This window comes from Schistocerca gregaria, unplaced genomic scaffold (assembly GCF_023897955.1).
Source record: "Schistocerca gregaria isolate iqSchGreg1 unplaced genomic scaffold, iqSchGreg1.2 ptg000198l, whole genome shotgun sequence".
In the NCBI taxonomy this organism is placed as follows: Eukaryota; Metazoa; Arthropoda; class Insecta; order Orthoptera; family Acrididae; genus Schistocerca; species Schistocerca gregaria.
In genome coordinates, this window is record NW_026061736.1 from 4,881,035 (window position 1) to 4,896,839 (window position 15,805).

The following is a 15,805-nucleotide window of genomic DNA, read 5'->3' on the forward strand; positions in this document are numbered from 1 at the left end:
TTCCATAACAAATGACGAAAACGGACGGATTTCTCAGGTTTTTACTACATATGAACACTTTTCACATTCTCCTATGCAACTCGGCTGCTAGTCCTCCTTTCATACTGAATCTTAAGGTCCTACCTCTTGTCCAAGGCATCAAAGCCAGCTAAAAAGTCAATAGTCGATACCTAAAACTTGAATTGTACTACTTCTTACTGGCTATTACATCAACTTAGAAGCTTCATCTGTGTTCCACTGTGGTGATTTTAGTGTCTCCGCGTAACGCAGCACGCGACATACCTTTGCAGACGATAAGTACAACCGTTTCAGAGAGAAGAGCGGCCAATGTGACGATCTGGCTTTAAGGCGATTCGATAACAAATGACGAAAACGGACGTATTTCTCAGGTTTTTACTACATTTGAACACTTTTCACATTCTCCCGTGCAACTCGGCTGCTAGTCCTCCTTTCATGCAGAATCTTAAGGTCCTAGCTCATGTCCAAGGCACCAAAGCCAGCTAAAAAGTCAATAATCGATACCTAAAACGTGAATTGTATTACTTCTTACTGGCTTTTACATCAACTTAGAAGCTTCATCTGTGTTCTACTATGGTGCTTTTAGTGTCTCCGCATAACGCAGCACGCGACATAGCTTTGCAGACGTTAAGTACAACCGTTTCAGGGAAAAGAGCGGAAAATGTGACGATCTGGCTTTAAGTCGATTCGATAACAAATGACGAAAACGGACGGATTTCTAAGGTTTTTACTACATATGAACACTTGTCACATTCTCCCGTGCAACTCGGCTGCTAGTCCTTCTTTCATTAAGAATCTTAAGGTCCTAGCTCATGTCCAAGGCACCAAAGCCAGTTATAAAGTCAATAATCTATACCTAAAACTTGAATTGTACTACTTCTTACTGGTTATTACATCAACTTAGAAGCTTCATCTGTGTTCTACTATGGTGCTTTTAGTGTCTCCGCATAACGCAGCACGCGACATAGCTTTGCAGACGATAAGTACAAACGTTTCAGAGAGAAGAGCGGCAATGTGACGATCTGGCTTTAAGTCGATTCCATAACAAATGACGTAAACGGACGGATGTCTCAGGTTTTTACTGCATATGAACACTTTTCACATTCTCCCGTACAACTCGGCTGCTAATCCTCCTTTCATGCAGAATCTTAAGGTCCTAGCTCATGTCCAAGGCACCAAAGCCAGCTAAAAAGTCAATAATCGATACCTAAAACTTGAATTGTACTACTTCTTGCTTGCTATTACATCAACTTAGAAGCTTCATCTGTGTTCAATCATGGTGCTTTTAGTGTCTCCGCATAACGCAGCACGCGACATAGCTTTGCAGACGATAAGTACAACCGTTTCAGAGAGGAGAGCGGCCAATGTGACGATCTGGCTTTAAATCGATTCGATAACAAATGACGAAAACGGACGGATTTCTCAGGTGTTTACTACATATGAACACTTGTCACATTCTCCCGTGCAACTCGGCTGCTAGTCCTTCTTTCATTAAGAATCTTAAGGTCCTAGCTCATGTCCAAGGCACCAAAGCCAGTTATAAAGTCAATAATCTATACCTAAAACTTGAATTGTACTACTTCTTACTGGTTATTACATCAACTTAGAAGCTTCATCTGTGTTCTACTATGGTGCTTTTAGTGTCTCCGCATAACGCAGCACGCGACATAGCTTTGCAGACGATAAGTACAACCGTTTCAGAGAAGAGGGGATAATGTGAAGATCTGGCTTTAAGTCGATTCGATAACAAATGACGAAAACGGACGGATTTCTCAGGTTTTTACTACATATGAACACTTTTCGCATTCTCCCATGCAACTTGGCTGCTAGTCCTCCTTTAATGCAGAATCTTAAGGTCCTAGCTCATGGCCAAGGCACCAAAGCCAGCTAAAAAGTAAATAATCAGTACCCAAAACTTGAATTGTACTACTTCTTACTGGCTATTACATCAACTTAGAAGCTTAATCTGTGTTCTACTATGGTGCTTTTAGTGTCTCCGCATACCGTCGCACGCGACATAGCTTTGCAGACGATAAGTACAACCGTTTCAGAGAGAAGAGCGGCCAATGTGACGATATGGCTTTATGTTGATTCCATAACAAATGACGGAAACGGACGGATTTCTCAGGTTTTTACTACATATGAACACTTTTCACATTCTCCTATGCAACTCGGCTGCTAGTCCTCCTTTCATACCGAATCTTAAGGTCCTACCTCATGTCCAAGGCATCAAAGCCCGCTAAAAAGTCAATAGTCGATACCTAAAACTTGAATTGTACTACTTCTTACTGGCTATTACATCAACTTAGAAGCTTCATCTGTGTTCCACTGTGGTGATTTTAGTGTCTCCGCGTAACGCAGCACGCGACATAGCTTTGCAGACGATAAGTACAACCGTTTCAGAGAGAAGAGCGGCCAATGTGACGATCTGGCTTTAAGTCGATTCGATAACAAATGACGAAAACGGACGTATTTCTCAGGTTTTTACTACATTTGAACACTTTTCACATTCTCCCGTTCAACTCGCCCGCTAGTCCCCCTTTCATGCAGAATCTTAAGGTCCTAGCTCATGTCCAAGGCACCAAAGCCGGCTAAAAAGTCAATAATCGATACCTAAAACTTGAATTGTACTACTTCTTGCTTGCTATTACATCAACTTAGAAGCTTCATCTGTGTTCAATCATGGTGCTTTTAGTGTCTCCGCATAACGCAGCACGCGACATAGCTTTGCAGACGATAAGTACAACCGTTTCAGAGAGGAGAGCGGCCAATGTGACGATCTGGCTTTAAATCGATTCGATAACAAATGACGAAAACGGACGGATTTCTCAGGTGTTTACTACATATGAACACTTGTCACATTCTCCCGTGCAACTCGGCTGCTAGTCCTTCTTTCATTAAGAATCTTAAGGTCCTAGCTCATGTCCAAGGCACCAAAGCCAGTTATAAAGTCAATAATCTATACCTAAAACTTGAATTGTACTACTTCTTACTGGTTATTACATCAACTTAGAAGCTTCATCTGTGTTCTACTATGGTGCTTTTAGTGTCTCCGCATAACGCAGCACGCGACATAGCTTTGCAGACGATAAGTACAACCGTTTCAGAGAAGAGGGGATAATGTGAAGATCTGGCTTTAAGTCGATTCGATAACAAATGACGAAAACGGACGGATTTCTCTGGTTTTTACTACATATGAACACTTTTCGCATTCTCCCATGCAACTTGGCTGCTAGTCCTCCTTTAATGCAGAATCTTAAGGTCCTAGCTCATGGCCAAGGCACCAAAGCCAGCTAAAAAGTAAATAATCAGTACCCAAAACTTGAATTGTACTACTTCTTACTGGCTATTACATCAACTTAGAAGCTTCATCTGTGTTCTACTATGGTGCTTTTAGTGTCTCCGCATACCGTCGCACGCGACATAGCTTTGCAGACGATAAGTACAACCGTTTCAGAGAGAAGAGCGGCCAATGTGACGATCTGGCTTTAAGTTGATTCGATAACAAATGACGAAAACGGACGTATTTCTCAGGTTTTTACTACATTTAAACACTTTTCACATTCTCCCGTGCAACTCGGCTGCTAGTCCTCCTTTCATGCAGAATCTTAAGGTCCTAGCTCATGTCCAAGGCACCAAAGCCAGCTAAAAAGTCAATAATCGATACCTAAAACGTGAATTGTATTACTTCTTACTGGCTTTTACATCAACTTAGAAGCTTCATCTGTGTTCTACTATGGTGCTTTTAGTGTCTCCGCATACCGCAGCACGCGACATAGCTTTGCAGACGTTAAGTACAACCGTTTCAGGGAAAAGAGCGGAAAATGTGACGATCTGGCTTTAAGTCGATTCGATAACAAATGACGAAAACGGACGGATTTCTAAGGTTTTTACTACATATGAACACTTCTCACATTCTCCCGTTCAACTCGCCCGCTAGTCCCCCTTTCATGCAGAATCTTAAGGTCCTAGCTCATGTCCAAAGCACCAAAGCCAGCTAAAAAGTAAATAATCAGTACCCAAAACTTGAATTGTACTACTTCTTACTGGCTATTACATTAACTTAGAAGTTTGATCTGTGTTCTACTATGGTGCTTTTAGTGTCTCCGCATACCGCAGCACGCGACATAGCTTTGCAGACGATAAGTACAACCGTTTCAGAGAGAAGAGCGGCAATGTGACGATCTGGCTTTAAGTCGATTCCATAACAAATGACGTAAACGGACGGATGTCTCAGGTTTTTACTGCATATGAACACTTTTCACATTCTCCCGTACAACTCGGCTGCTAATCCTCCTTTCATGCAGAATCTTAAGGTCCTAGCTCATGTCCAAGGCACCAAAGCCAGCTAAAAAGTCAATAATCGATACCTAAAACTTGAATTGTACTACTTCTTGCTTGCTATTACATCAACTTAGAAGCTTCATCTGTGTTCAATCATGGTGCTTTTAGTGTCTCCGCATAACGCAGCACGCGACATAGCTTTGCAGACGATAAGTACAACCGTTTCAGAGAGGAGAGCGGCCAATGTGACGATCTGGCTTTAAATCGATTCGATAACAAATGACGAAAACGGACGGATTTCTCAGGTGTTTACTACATATGAACACTTGTCACATTCTCCCGTGCAACTCGGCTGCTAGTCCTTCTTTCATTAAGAATCTTAAGGTCCTAGCTCATGTCCAAGGCACCAAAGCCAGTTATAAAGTCAATAATCTATACCTAAAACTTGAATTGTACTACTTCTTACTGGTTATTACATCAACTTAGAAGCTTCATCTGTGTTCTACTATGGTGCTTTTAGTGTCTCCGCATAACGCAGCACGCGACATAGCTTTGCAGACGATAAGTACAACCGTTTCAGAGAAGAGGGGATAATGTGAAGATCTGGCTTTAAGTCGATTCGATAACAAATGACGAAAACGGACGGATTTCTCAGGTTTTTACTACATATGAACACTTTTCGCATTCTCCCATGCAACTTGGCTGCTAGTCCTCCTTTAATGCAGAATCTTAAGGTCCTAGCTCATGGCCAAGGCACCAAAGCCAGCTAAAAAGTAAATAATCAGTACCCAAAACTTGAATTGTACTACTTCTTACTGGCTATTACATCAACTTAGAAGCTTCATCTGTGTTCTACTATGGTGCTTTTAGTGTCTCCGCATACCGTCGCACGCGACATAGCTTTGCAGACGATAAGTACAACCGTTTCAGAGAGAAGAGCGGCCAATGTGACGATATGGCTTTAAGTTGATTCAATAACAAATGACGAAAACGGACGGATTTCTCAGGTTTTTACTACATTTGAACACTTTTCACATTCTCCCGTTCAACTCGCCCGCTAGTCCCCCTTTCATGCAGAATCTTAAGGTCCTAGCTCATGTCCAAGGCACCAAAGCCGGCTAAAAAGTCAATAATCGATACCTAAAACTTGAATTGTACTACTTCTTGCTTGCTATTACATCAACTTAGAAGCTTCATCTGTGTTCAATCATGGTGCTTTTAGTGTCTCCGCATAACGCAGCACGCGACATAGCTTTGCAGACGATAAGTACAACCGTTTCAGAGAGGAGAGCGGCCAATGTGACGATCTGGCTTTAAATCGATTCGATAACAAATGACGAAAACGGACGGATTTCTCAGGTGTTTACTACATATGAACACTTGTCACATTCTCCCGTGCAACTCGGCTGCTAGTCCTTCTTTCATTAAGAATCTTAAGGTCCTAGCTCATGTCCAAGGCACCAAAGCCAGTTTTAAAGTCAATAATCTATACCTAAAACTTGAATTGTACTACTTCTTACTGGTTATTACATCAACTTAGAAGCTTCATCTGTGTTCTACTATGGTGCTTTTAGTGTCTCCGCATAACGCAGCACGCGACATAGCTTTGCAGACGATAAGTACAACCGTTTCAGAGAAGAGGGGATAATGTGAAGATCTGGCTTTAAGTCGATTCGATAACAAATGACGAAAACGGACGGATTTCTCAGGTTTTTACTACATATGAACACTTTTCGCATTCTCCCATGCAACTTGGCTGCTAGTCCTCCTTTAATGCAGAATCTTAAGGTCCTAGCTCATGGCCAAGGCACCAAAGCCAGCTAAAAAGTAAATAATCAGTACCCAAAACTTGAATTGTACTACTTCTTACTGGCTATTACATCAACTTAGAAGCTTCATCTGTGTTCTACTATGGTGCTTTTAGTGTCTCCGCATACCGTCGCACGCGACATAGCTTTGCAGACGATAAGTACAACCGTTTCAGAGAGAAGAGCGGCCAATGTGACGATATGGCTTTAAGTTGATTCCATAACAAATGACGAAAACGGACGGATTTCTTAGGTTTTTACTATATATGAACACTTTTCACATTCTCCTATGCAACTCGGCTGCTAGTCCTCCTTTCATACCGAATCTTAAGGTCCTACCTCATGTCCAAGGCATCAAAGCCAGCTAAAAAGTCAATAGTCGATACCTAAAACTTGAATTGTACTACTTCTTACTGGCTATTACATCAACTTAGAAGCTTCATCTGTGTTCCACTGTGGTGATTTTAGTGTCTCCGCGTAACGCAGCACGCGACATAGCTTTGCAGACGATAAGTACAACCGTTTCAGAGAGAAGAGCGGCCAATGTGACGATCTGGCTTTAAGTCGATTCGATAACAAATGACGAAAACGGACGTATTTCTCAGGTTTTTACTACATTTGAACACTTTTCACATTCTCCCGTTCAACTCGCCCGCTAGTCCCCCTTTCATGCAGAATCTTAAGGTCCTAGCTCATGTCCAAGGCACCAAAGCCGGCTAAAAAGTCAATAATCGATACCTAAAACTTGAATTGTACTACTTCTTGCTTGCTATTACATCAACTTAGAAGCTTCATCTGTGTTCAATCATGGTGCTTTTAGTGTCTCCGCATAACGCAGCACGCGACATAGCTTTGCAGACGATAAGTACAACCGTTTCAGAGAGGAGAGCGGCCAATGTGACGATCTGGCTTTAAATCGATTCGATAACAAATGACGAAAACGGACGGATTTCTCAGGTGTTTACTACATATGAACACTTGTCACATTCTCCCGTGCAACTCGGCTGCTAGTCCTTCTTTCATTAAGAATCTTAAGGTCCTAGCTCATGTCCAAGGCACCAAAGCCAGTTATAAAGTCAATAATCTATACCTAAAACTTGAATTGTACTACTTCTTACTGGTTATTACATCAACTTAGAAGCTTCATCTGTGTTCTACTATGGTGCTTTTAGTGTCTCCGCATAACGCAGCACGCGACATAGCTTTGCAGACGATAAGTACAACCGTTTCAGAGAAGAGGGGATAATGTGAAGATCTGGCTTTAAGTCGATTCGATAACAAATGACGAAAACGGACGGATTTCTCAGGTTTTTACTACATATGAACACTTTTCGCATTCTCCCATGCAACTTGGCTGCTAGTCCTCCTTTAATGCAGAATCTTAAGGTCCTAGCTCATGGCCAAGGCACCAAAGCCAGCTAAAAAGTAAATAATCAGTACCCAAAACTTGAATTGTACTACTTCTTACTGGCTATTACATCAACTTAGAAGCTTCATCTGTGTTCTACTATGGTGCTTTTAGTGTCTCCGCATACCGTCGCACGCGACATAGCTTTGCAGACGATAAGTACAACCGTTTCAGAGAGAAGAGCGGCCAATGTGACGATATGGCTTTAAGTTGATTCCATAACAAATGACGAAAACGGACGGATTTCTTAGGTTTTTACTACATATGAACACTTTTCACATTCTCCTATGCAACTCGGCTGCTAGTCCTCCTTTCATACCGAATCTTAAGGTCCTACCTCATGTCCAAGGCATCAAAGCCAGCAAAAAAGTCAATAGTCTATACCTAAAACTTGAATTGTACTACTTCTTACTGGCTATTACATCAACTTAGAAGCTTCATCTGTGTTCCACTGTGGTGATTTTAGTGTCTCCGCGTAACGCAGCACGCGACATAGCTTTGCAGACGATAAGTACAACCGTTTCAGAGAGAAGAGCGGCCAATGTGACGATCTGGCTTTAAGTCGATTCGATAACAAATGACGAAAACGGACGTATTTCTCAGGTTTTTACTACATTTGAACACTTTTCACATTCTCCCGTTCAACTCGCCCGCTAGTCCCCCTTTCATGCAGAATCTTAAGGTCCTAGCTCATGTCCAAGGCACCAAAGCCGGCTAAAAAGTCAATAATCGATACATAAAACTTGAATTGTACTACTTCTTGCTTGCTATTACATCAACTTAGAAGCTTCATCTGTGTTCAATCATGGTGCTTTTAGTGTCTCCGCATAACGCAGCACGCGACATAGCTTTGCAGACGATAAGTACAACCGTTTCAGAGAGGAGAGCGGCCAATGTGACGATCTGGCTTTAAATCGATTCGATAACAAATGACGAAAACGGACGGATTTCTCAGGTTTTTACTACATATGAACACTTGTTGTAGCAGTGTGCTCCCTGCCGCCGTTGGATAAGCAGCTGCAGCAGCAAGTCGTATAACCCTAGCTTACTTATTTGTTACATAGTTTAATTAATTTCTTTGCGTGTTTTTGGGTACTTGCATTGTTTAATTCATATATTTTGGGCGTATTATAGTATTTGACAGTTGTAGCATCGCGCTTTAGTGTTTACTTCGTAGATTCTTATTCAAATTGCGTGTGAGTTTCGTATAGGAGGTGCAATTTCGAGTTTTAGTTACTGTAATCGTAAATTCAGCAGATTGTAGCGCATTCGTTAGGCATTTGTACAGGTTAGTTGATACATTCTTTGCGTGTTCCGCTTGCGTTATCTAGGCACCGACTCGTGTTTCAGTAACTGTTGTTAAACATCGATTAGAATGGACAGGGACTGCGATTGCTGTGTTCGGATGAGTGCTGACTTGGCATCCCTTCGCTCACAGCTGCAATCGGCGCTGACTTCGGTCGCGCAGCTTGAGGCTGTTGCCAATGGGCACCACTGTGGGGAGCCGGACTCGGGTATCACGGGGATGTCAACCTCATCCCGTCTGTCCCCAGATCGGTCTGCCGCTGTGGTTGCCCCGGTTGCTGCCCGCAGTGGGGCTGAGCCCTCGCCTGTTGTTGATTGGGAGGTCGTTCCAAGGCGTGGCAGGCGGCGAAAGGCGTCCCCGGAAGCTGACCAGAAAGCCTCCCCGGTGCGTCTGACAAACCGGTTTCAGGCACTGTCTCTGGCTGAGCCAGATGCAGCTGCCTGCCCTGTTTCAGAGGATCATTCTCAGCCTTCTAGGTCCGGGCAATCGCAGAGGTTGGGCTTACTGGTAGTTGGGAGCTCCAATGTTAGGCGCGTAATGGGGCCCCTTAGGGATATGGCGGCTAAGGAGGGGAAGAAATCCAGTGTGCACTCCGTGTGCATTCCGGGAGGAGTCATTCCTGATGTCGAAAGGGTCCTTCCGGATGCCATGAAGAGCACAGGGTGCAGCCAGCTGCAGGTGGTGGCACATGTCGGCATTAATGACGTGTGTCGCTTTGGATCTGAGGAAATTCTCTCTGGATTCCAGCGGATATCTGATTTGGTGAAGGCTGCCGGTCTTGCTTACGAGATGAAGGCAGAGCTCACCATCTGCAGCATCGTTGACAGAACCGACTGCGGACCTTTGGTGCAGAGCCGGGTGGAGGGTCTGAATCAGAGGCTCAGACGGTTTTGCGACCGTATTGGCTGCAGATTCCTTGACTTGCGCCATAGGGTGGTGGGGTTTCGGGTTCCGCTGAATAGGTCAGGAGTTCACTACACTCAGCTGGCGGCTACACGGGTAGCGGAGGCTGTGTGGCGTGGACTGGGCGGTTTTTTAGGTTAGAAGGCCTCGGGAAAGTGCGGGATGGGCTGCAATGTCAAAGGGTGCTTGGCAATTACAGGACGTGCTTGGATCAAGGAACAGTCGGAATTATAGTTGTAAATTGTTGTAGTTGCGCTGGAAAAGTCCCTGAGCTTCAAGCGCTAATAGAAAGCACAGAAGCTGATATCGTTATAGGTACAGAAAGCTGGCTAAAGCCTGAAATAAGTTCTGCAGAAATTTTTACGAAGTCTCAGACGGTGTTCAGGAAAGATAGATTAGGCAGAATTGGTGGTGGAGTGTTGGTGTCTGTCAGTAGTGGTTTATCTTGTAGTGAAGTCGAAGTAGATACTCTGTGCGAATTGGTGTGGGTGGAGGTTATACTTAACAGCCGAATTAAGTTAATAATTGGCTCCTTCTACCGACCCCCAGACTCCGATGATACAGTTGCGGAACAGTTCAGAGAAAGTTTGAGTCTCGTAACAAATAAATACCCCACTCATACGGTTATAGTTGGTGGGGACTTCAACCTACCCTCGATATGTTGGCAAAAATACTTGTTCAAAACCGGTGGTAGGCACAAAACGTCTTCCGAGATTGTCCTAAATGCATTCTCCGAAAATTATTTAGAGCAGTTAGTCCACGAACCCACGCGAATTGTAAATGGTTGCGAAAACACACTTGACCTCTTGGCCACAAACAATCCAGAGCTGATAGAGAGCATCATGACTGATACAGGGACTAGTGATCACAAGGTCATTGTAGCTAGGCTCAATACCATTTCTTCCAAATCCATCAGAAACAAACGCAAAATAATTTTATTTAAAAAAGCGGATAAAGTACCACTAGAAGCCTTCCTAAAAGACAATTTCCATTCCTTCCGAACTGACTATGCGAATGTAGACGAGATGTGGCTCAAATTCAAAGATATAGTAGCAACAGCAATTGAGATATTCATACCTCATAAATTGGTAAGAGATGGAACGGATCCCCCGTGGTACACAAAAAAGGTCCGAACGCTGTTGCAGAGGCAACGGAAAAAGCATGCGAAGTTCAGAAGAACGCGAAATCCTGAAGATGGGCTAAAATTTACAGACGCGCGAAATTTGGCACGTACTTCGATGCGAGATGCCTTTAATAGGTTCCACAACGAAACATTGTCTCGAAATTTGGTAGAAAATCCGAAGAAATTCTGGTCGTATGTAAAGTATACAAGCGGCAAGACGCAGTCAATACCTTCGCTGCGCAGTGCCGATGGTACTGTTATCGACGACTGCGCCGCTAAAGCGGAGTTATTGAACGCAGTTTTCCGAAATTCCTTCACCAGGGAAGACGAATGGAATATTCCAGAATTTGAAACACGAACATCTGCTAGCATGAGTTTCTTAGAAGTAGATACCTTAGGGGTTGCGAAGCAACTCAAATCGCTTGATACGGGCAAGTCTTCAGGTCCAGATTGTATACCGATTAGGTTCCTTTCAGATTACGCTGATACTATAGCTCCCTACTTAGCACTCATATACAACCGCTCGCTCACCGATAGATCTGTACCTACAGATTGGAAAATTGCGCAGGTCGCACCAGTGTTCAAGAAGGGTAGTAGGAGTAATCCATTTAACTACAGACCTATATCATTGACGTCGGTTTGCAGTAGGGTTTTGGAGCATATACTGTATTCAAACATTATGAATCACCTCGAAGGGAACGATCTATTGACACGTAATCAGCATGGCTTCAGAAAACATCGCTCTTGTGCAACACAGCTAGCTCTTTATTCGCACGAGGTAATGGCCGCTATCGACAGGGGATCTCAAGTTGATTCCGTATTTCTAGATTTCCGGAAAGCTTTTGACACCGTTCCTCACAAGCGACTTCTAATCAAGCTGCGGAGCTATGGGGTATCGTCTCAGTTGTGTGACTGGATTCGTGATTTCCTGTCAGGAAGGTCGCAGTTCGTAGTAATAGACGGCAAATCATCGAGTAAAACTGAAGTGATATCAGGTGTTCCCCAGGGAAGCGTCCTGGGACCTCTACTGTTCCTGATCTATATAAATGACCTGGGTGACAATCTGAGCAGTTCTCTTAGGTTGTTCGAAGATGATGCTGTAATTTACCGTCTAGTAAGGTCATCCGAAGACCAGTATCAGCTGCAAAGCGATTTAGAAAAGATTGCTGTATGGTGTGTCAGGTGGCAGTTGACGCTAAATAACGAAAAGTGTGAGATGATCCACATGAGTTCCAAAAGAAATCCGTTGGAATTCGATTACTCGATAAATAGTACAATTCTCAAGGCTGTCAATTCAACTAAGTACCTGGGTGTTAAAATTACAAACAACTTCAGTTGGAAGGACCACATAGATAATATTGTCGGGAAGGCGAGCCAAAGGTTGCGTTTCATTGGCAGGACACTTAGAAGATGCAACAAGTCCACTAAAGAGACAGCTTACACTACACTCGTGCGTCCTCTGTTAGAATATTGCTGCGCGGTGTGGGATCCTTACCAGGTGGGATTGACGGAGGACATCGAGAGGGTGCAAAGAAGGGCAGCTCGTTTTGTATTTTCGCGTTATAGGGGAGAGAGTGTGGCAGATATGATACACGAGTTGGGATGGAAGTCATTACAGCATAGACGTTTTTCGTCGCGGCGAGACCTTTTTACGAAATTTCAGTCACCAACTTTCTCTTCCGAATGCGAAAATATTTTGTTGAGCCCAACCTACATAGGTAGGAATGATCATCAAAATAAAATAAGAGAAATCAGAGCTCAAACAGAAAGGCTTAGGTGTTCGTTTTTACCGCTCGCTGTTCGGGAGTGGAATAGTAGAGAGATAGTATGATTGTGGTTCGATGAACCCTCTGCCAAGCACTTAAATGTGAATTGCAGAGTAGTCATGTAGATGTAGACTTGTCACATTCTCCCGTGCAACTCGGCTGCTAGTCCTTCTTTCATGCAGAATCTTAAGGTCCTAGCTCATGTCCAAGGCACCAAAGCCAGTTAAAAAGTCAATAATCTATACCTAAAACTTGAATTGTACTACTTCTTACTGGTTATTACATCAACTTAGAAGCTTCATCTGTGTTCTACTATGGTGCTTTTAGTGTCTCCGCATAACGCAGCACGCGACATAGCTTTGCAGACGATAAGTACAACCGTTTCAGAGAAGAGGGGATAATGTGAAGATCTGGCTTTAAGTCGATTCGATAACAAATGACGAAAACGGACGGATTTCTCAGGTTTTTACTACATATGAACACTTTTCGCATTCTCCCATGCAACTTGGCTGCTAGTCCTCCTTTAATGCAGAATCTTAAGGTCCTAGCTCATGGCCAAGGCACCAAAGCCAGCTAAAAAGTAAATAATCAGTACCCAAAACTTGAATTGTACTACTTCTTACTGGCTATTACATCAACTTAGAAGCTTCATCTGTGTTCTACTATGATGCTTTTAGTGTCTCCGCATACCGTCGCACGCGACATAGCTTTGCAGACGATAAGTACAACCGTTTCAGAGAGAAGAGCGGCCAATGTGACGATCTGGCTTTAAGTCGATTCGATAACAAATGTCGAAAACGAACGGATTTCTCAGGTTTTTCCTACATATGAACACTTTTCACATTCTACCGTGGAACTCCGCTGCTGGTCCTCGTTTCATGCAGAATCTTAAGGTCCTAGCTCATGTCCAAGGCACCAAGCCAGCTAAAAAGTCAATAATCGATACCTAAAACGTAAATTGTACAACTTCTTACTGGCTATTACACAACTTAGAAGCTTCATCTGTGTTCCACTATGGTGACTTTAGTGTCTCCGCATAACGCAGCACGCGGCATAGCTTTGCAGACGATAAGTACTACCGTTTCAGAGAGAAGATCGGCCAATGTGACGATCTGGCTTTAAGTCGATTCGATAACAAATGACGAAAACGGACGGATTTCTCAGGTTTTTACTACATTTGAACACTTGTCACATTCTCTCGTGCAACTCGGCTGCTAGTCCTCCTTTCATGCAGAATCTTAAGGTCCTATCTCATATCCAAGGCACCAAAGCCAGCTAAAAAGTCAATAGTCGATACCTAAAACTTGAATTGTACTACTTCTTACTGGATATTACATCAACTTAGAAGCTTCATCTGTGTTCTACTATGGTGCTTTTAGTGTCTCCGCATACCGCAGCACGCGACATAGCTTTGCAGACGTTAAGTACAACCGTTTCAGAGAGAAGAGCGGCCAATGTGACGATCTTGCTTTAAGTCGATTCGATAACAAATGACGAAAACGGACGGATTTCTCAGGTTTTTACTACATATGAACACTTTTCGCATTCTCCCATGAAACTCGGCTGCTAGTCCTCCTTTCATGCAGAATCTTAAGGTCCTTGCTCATGTTCAAGGCACCAAAGCCGGCTAAAAAGTCAATAATCGATACCTAAAACTTGAATTGTACTACTTCTTACTTGCTATTACATCAACTTAGAAGCTTCATTTGTGTTCTACTATGGTGCTTTTAGTGTCTCCGCATACCGCAGCACGCGACATAGCTGTGCAGACGATAAGTACAACCGTTTCAGAGAGAAGAGCGGCCAATGTGACGATCTGGCTTTAAGTCGATTCGATAACAAATGACGAAAACGGACGGAGTTCTAAGGTTTTTACTACATATGAAGACTTTTCACATACTCCCGTGCAACGTGGCTGCTAGTCCTCCTTTCATGCAGAATCTTAAGCTCCTAGCTCATGTCCAAGGCACAAAAGCCAGCAAAAAAGTCAATAATCGATACCTAAAACTTGAACTGTACTACTTCTTACTGGTTATTACATTAACTTAGAAGCTTCATCTGTGTTCTACTATGGTGCTTTTAGTGTCTCCGCATACCGCAGCACGCGACATAGCTTTGCAGACGATAAGTACTACCGTTTCAGAGAGAAGATCGGCCAATGTGACGATCTGGCTTTAAGTCGATTCGATAACAAATGACGAAAACGGACGGATTTCTCAGGTTTTTACTACATTTGAACACTTGTCACATTCTCTCGTGCAACTCGGCTGCTAGTCCTCCTTTCATGCAGAATCTTAAGGTCCTATCTCATATCCAAGGCACCAAAGCCAGCTAAAAATCAATAATCGATACCTAAAACTTGAATTGTACTACTTCCTGCATGCTATTACATCAACTTAGAAGCTTCATCTGTGTTCTACTATGGTGCTATTAGTGTTTCCGCATACCGCAGCACGTGACATAGCTTTGCAGACGATAAGTAAAACCGTTTCAGAGAGAAGAGCGGTCAATGTGACGATCTGGCTTTTAGTCGATTCGATAACAAATGACGAAAACGGACGGATTTCTCATATTTTTACTACATATGAACACTTTTCACATTCTCCCATGCAACTCGGCTGCTACTCCTCCTTTCATGCAGAATCTTAAGGTCCTAGCTCATGTCCAAGGCACCAAAGCCAGCTAAAAAGTCAATAATCGATACATAAAACTTGAATTGTACTACTTCTTACTGGCTATTACATCAACTTAGAAGCTTCATCTGTGTTCTACTATGGTGCGTTTAGTGTCTCCGCATACCGCAGCACGCGACATAGCTTTGCAGACGATTAGTACAACCGTTTCAGAGAGAAGAGCGGCCAATGAGACGATCTTGCTTTAAGTCGATTCGATAACAAATGACGAAAACGGACGGATTTCTCATGATTTTACTACATATGAACACTTTTCACATTCTCCCATGAAACTCGGCTGCTAGTCCTCCTTTCATGCAGAATCTTAAGGTCCTAGCTCATGTCCAAGGCACCAAAGCCAGCTAAAAAGTCAAAAATCGACACCTAAATCGTAAATTGTACTACTTCTTACAGGCTATTACATCAACATAGAAGCTTCATCTATGTTCTACTATGGTGCTTTTAGTGTCTCCGCATACCGCAGCACGCGACATAGCTGTGCAGACGATAAGTACAA